Genomic DNA, 5,338 nt, shown 5'->3' on the forward strand with positions numbered 1-5,338 from the left:
CCAGGGAAGAGTTGCCCTCGCATAGCTTAACCAGGATGCTCTGTTAACTCACGTGGAAAAACTGCAAATGCATATTCTTGGGCCTTTTCCCCTCTATTATTTTTTTAAAAGTTATAGAATCTTTCAAGCTTCCTTGTAAATGTTCCTATATTCCTTGTCGTATTTTTAAGGGAAACAGAAGATGCCTCCCGCCTTGCCTTTCAGATTCCCGAGAAGAAAAAAAAAAGCTGGCCTGTGGGCAAAACTGTTGGCTTAGTGTTGCTTCCTCTTTCTCCTGTGATTAATGCCTCTCATTAATGGGAGGAGAACTGGCAGAACCAGCTTAAAAAAATACCAGCCTAACTGTAAGATAAGGTTGTTTTCGAGCACTGCAGGTGTGTGCAGTGTTTTGTTGAGCAGCAAAAGAGCCCCAGCCCCAAATATCCAGCAGCCCCCTGGATCCAATCCTGCTGGTGAGGTTTGACTCCCTTGAATCCCAGAGAGACTGGCAGAGCATGAGCTCACTGCCTGGATTGGGCTTTGTGTCCCCTAAATTTCTGTTTGTCCAGTCACCAAGATTATAAGCAGTGAAAGCCGAAATGGAAATGACTCTCCTGTCTCTCTGATGGATTTTGTATAAACCCCACAATAGATGCACATGTCTGATGAGGACGGTGTGTTTTTTCACGTGCAGGCTGCAATCGGAAATGAAAGTGTTCAGTTGATGGGTGTTTGCTTCTTGCAAGGGGTGTTTGCTTCTTGCAAGGGGTGCTCGGACCAAAGGTGCTTCTGCTCAAAAAAGAACAGTTTAACACAGGACTGAGTGATGTAGAGCTCTTGAATCACATGCAGCCTGCAAAGAGTTCAAGTGTCGGGGCTGTTGGTGGGGCCAGCAGAAGAACTGTGTTAGTGAAGGAAGGGTTGGCTAGCTGGAACTGCTCACCAGGGAGGATTTGAGGTACCCACGGGAGATGCTGAAGGTTGCCCTGGCTCTTGGCTAGATGCTGAATTGACCAATCCCACTGCAGTGTGGAGTAGCAGGATAGGGGAAGTCACAGTTCCCTCCTGCCTAGGAGTAATGTCAAAAGCTGCTGCTGCTCCTTCTGGCTCTTTGTGGGGCATGAAGGAAGTCCTGCAGTTCTCAACTCAGTGCTGGCTTTGGTGTGGAGCTTTCTGGTTTTGGGATACCAGCCTGTTACTCCTTTAGCATCTTTGTGGACCATGCATGAGGCATGGTGTTTTCTGGGCCAGTTTATGGGGGACTCTCTCAATGCGAGCCTTACCAGTCGCTGATAGCAATTACTTGCACTTTTTTGACAATTAAAGAGGAGGATTATTGTGAGCGTGTTACCTGATTTTAAATAGTAATGGCAAAAGCAAGAGCTTCTCTGAAACGTTATTTTTTATGAACCGAGGCAAGGTCCATCTAATTGGAATGGGATGGGGGCAGGTTGTTGCTTGTATTCCTTGCTGGAAAGTGATGGACTTGCTTGAGATGGGTAGGAGCAGTGTAAAGGTTGTGTCCGTGAGTACTGCAAGAGGAGCCTGAAGCGGGAGGGCTCCTCCACTGCAGCAGGCTGGTATTGTGATTGGGGGCCCACAGGCATTGTGGTCAGTGGAAGTTGCCACCCTGAGTCAGGAATCAAAGTATATGTATATATTGAGGAGAAAAACAACAAGCCCAGGCAAGAGAGGTCTTTTTATAGAGAGTACTGTGTACACTTTATCCTTCTGTGTTTTTTTTTAATATTCTTTTTTCCTTTTGTAACTCCTGTCTCATGCTGGTTAATTCCCAAGTGGAGTTGTGGTTTTTTAAGCTTTTTTTCCCTCATGTCCATTTATGTAAGAGAAGTACGTGCTTTTACCTAGCTCTTTATTCTTAAAGTTGCTGTTAGCAGGGCCTGTCTCTTGCTGGTTCAGCTGTAAGTGCTACTAAACCATTTCCAGAGCTCTTAAAATACTGCCTATCATTCGTGTCATTTTGGAGTAGCATATTTAAAATTGTTATTCCCAGCCCAGTGTTGTTACATTGGTGTGAAAATTTGCACGGAGAAACTAAAATAGTCCCAAAGACACAATGTTTTGGGTTTGTTTTTAGTTTGATAAATAATAATACTGTAGGTTAACTGGGGGTCCTCCAGAAGGAAGAAATAAGCTGTTAAAATTTGATCTGAAGATACAAGTCAGGGTAGCTGTGAGAAGTACCTGTTCTTGTTCCCAGTGGCTTGATTGCGGGTGGGAACTTCTGATGCCTCTTTTGCATTGGGAACATGTGTATCTGAGACCTATGGTTTTCCTAAGTAAAAACAAGCAAACATCTCTTTTATTCTTCAATTTGGATTGCAGCTTTCTGGCATTTTTTAAGAAATCTGGAGTCAGTTGGATGCACATCAGGGTATGCTTGATGTATCTACTTGCATCAGTGTTGAGTTGACTGATCTGGTCTATCACCTGAGCACAAACCCTTGGGACCCCAGGGTTGAGAGCTGCTTGAGGCACAGGCTGGGGAAGGGGAGTCAGTATGTGCAACTGAGCTTACATTGAGCAAGTGGCAAAATTCCTCCTGGCCTGCCACTGGGCAGCCTGGCTGTGGGATGCTTACTTTGCTGCTTCATGTTTCGCTCCTTGTCATACTTGTGGTGTATTTCGTTGCAAGTGCGTCTGTACAGCACTCCTGCCTGAGGCTCTGTTGTAGTGGGTGAAGTTTCTTAGACCAGAGCTCTTGTGCAGCTGCAGACAGTTTTAGTGCCTCCTCTTGCACTGACCTCTCTTCAGCAGTGGAGTAAAGAAGGCTTTAATTTCACAGGCTTTTCCCTTCTTCCCGTGACCTCTTCTCTGCTACTGAAGGCGTTTATAAATAAAGCCTCTAGAGCAATGTTCCATCTAAAGCTGCATAGTGAAATGTTGCTTTTCAGGAATCCCTGCTAGTTAAACTTGCCTGTACAAGTGGGTTCCCGTAGCAAGTCCAGCCACCCAAAGAGAAAGCAGAGATAAGGTGAGAGGTTTGTATCACCCTTAATGGCATCTTCAGAAAGAAGATGAGGGAAAAGTGCTTTGGAAAGGGAGGAAGTTTGCAGATAAAAGAGGCCAAAAAGCAATGGAAAATACAGCCATTCTGGGGCATCTTTGAAAGGTGGGAGCAGCCAAGGTGGATGGAGAAGAAATCTGGTGAGGAGGACAACACAAGTATCCCATATTAGAGAACCTTTTCTTTATAATGCCCACCATGTGATAGGCACTACAATGCTGATAGAAAAGACCAGGAGGATTGAGAGCAAGGAGGCAAAAAAGCAGAGGTGAAGGGGTAGATTTTGACTTGACATCTAGAATTATGTTTGCAATGTGGTTTTTTTAGAAGTCTAGTCACTGTCTTCACCACGTTGGCTTTGGACTTCCACTAGAGTCAGTGAAGGTGGTACTAGCACTGACATTTTTCCTCCTTCCATTTCAACCTCTACACATAATTGTCAGAGCCTATGTTTCTGCAGAGAGACAATCAAGCAATTAAGAACATTGACACTTAAGGCTTTGCTGTTATGCCTCTGGTTCATTGATCCGTTTGTGGGAGCAGGATAGTTTGTATCCTTCAGAGCTGTTGCTGAAATGCCTAGTTATCCTTTAGGACTGGGAGGCAGTACTCTGGCATTTCAGACTCAGAACAGTTTCCCTGCAGTCAAAAGGTAAAAACATTATACATAAAATTTAAGATTTAAGCTGCAGAAACTGGCAGCCTCCAGAGGGAGATCAGTAATGCGTACTGCAGAACTGTTTCAGTGCAGTCCCTCAGTCATGGACAGCCATAGTAAGGGGCCCATCGGAAGGGTCAATCATAAGCCAAGTTGTCCAGTTCGAACACACTCTGATAAATGGCTTGGTTTCTCTGCCCCCTTTCTTCTCTCCTCCTTATGCTTTGGCTTTTCAGAAAGACTAGTTTTACTTCGCCTGTAGTGACTTGTCGCAGAGAAGGGACTGCTGTTCTGAAGTCTCGGCATTGAGCCCTACCAGGGCTGCCACTCCCAGCGGCTCAGCCAGGCTGCCTGTGCTGCTGTCAGCTGAGGGCTGGCTTTTGCCGGTGGAAACTTAAGTGTGGGTACTGGGTGAGATGTATAAGGACAGAGTGGTAAAAGTGCATGGGAGGTGATGTGGGGGATTATCTTGTGTGCCAGCTATAGAATTGCTGTAATTAGCTTCCCCATGAGAGGCAGTGGTGCTCCTGCCTTGCGCACTGGGGAGCTGATACACTGAGCATCCTTTGCCAGCCCCCAAACCAAGTCATTGCTGCATGCTGCAGACCACTCTCTCCAGGCTCCTGACTATGGATCAGGCCATCTGGGGCTTCAGTGGCCCCCACTAACATCCTTTCAGTGTTGAAGGCTGGTACTTGGAGCTGATATTGGTCAGGGCCATCAGGCATTTGCAGGCTGATAATCATTTTGAAATATTGGCCAGTACATTCTTTTTTTGGTACAATGAAGCTTGATTTTGAAAATGTATCATATAAGCTGTATCATAATATGCTGAGTGGAGTTAAATGTGGTTCTTCAGCTGCAGATTAAGTGTACATAGCATCTTCCTGGAAAGACGTCATGAGTTTGACTGGGATTACCTTTCCTCTTTATACCTTTCATTTCTATAAACCTTGATTTCCTCATTTCTGTGTATATCAAGGGGGTTTGCTGTTGTTTGGTTTTTTTAAAATCTCTCTTCTTCTGAGGCTGCTGGAGTACTTCATGTGGTCTTCTGTTTTCTTTACATTGGAAACCTCTTGCCTGGAAAGGCTAATGATAATGTTAAATATGCCACAGTTCGCAGAGTCCAGTTTTTTTATTCCTTCAGATGAAATGAATGAAAACACTTGGACACTGACTTCAGGAAAAATCAATACTGATGAGACAGAAACATACTTTTATGAACAATAAAATATGGTCTGTAGTTGTTATATTTCACACCAAGGCATGCAGACTATCTTTTCTGAGATCAAATTAGTTCAATCAGCTTTTGAAGAAACTTTTTAATTACTAATTTTCTCTTCCCTTCGTGATTGGAAAGAGAACATTCTTAGGTATGATATGTGTGTAAGTTGCTTTGTTCCTTGAGAAATTTTACCTAAATCAAGTAGTTAAGAACTAGTGTTTGGGTGTAGTGGTATCTCACCCTCGGCACAGAGTCACACCAGCTAATGCTGCATTGCTGTTGCAAAGACAGTACCTCCAGGATGGTGGATCCACTTACTGCATCTCCTGGATGTGTTGAGAGCTTGCACCAACTAAATCAGATGCTAATGTATCCTTTTTAGGTTTGATGGACTTAACGGGTGGTTGGTTGGGTTTTTTTAACTAGGTCTCATTCCTAGTCAGGT

This window comes from Manacus vitellinus, unplaced genomic scaffold (genome assembly GCF_001715985.3).
Source record: "Manacus vitellinus isolate BGI_N305 unplaced genomic scaffold, ASM171598v3 scaffold_6_pilon, whole genome shotgun sequence".
Taxonomy (NCBI): domain Eukaryota; kingdom Metazoa; phylum Chordata; class Aves; order Passeriformes; family Pipridae; genus Manacus; species Manacus vitellinus.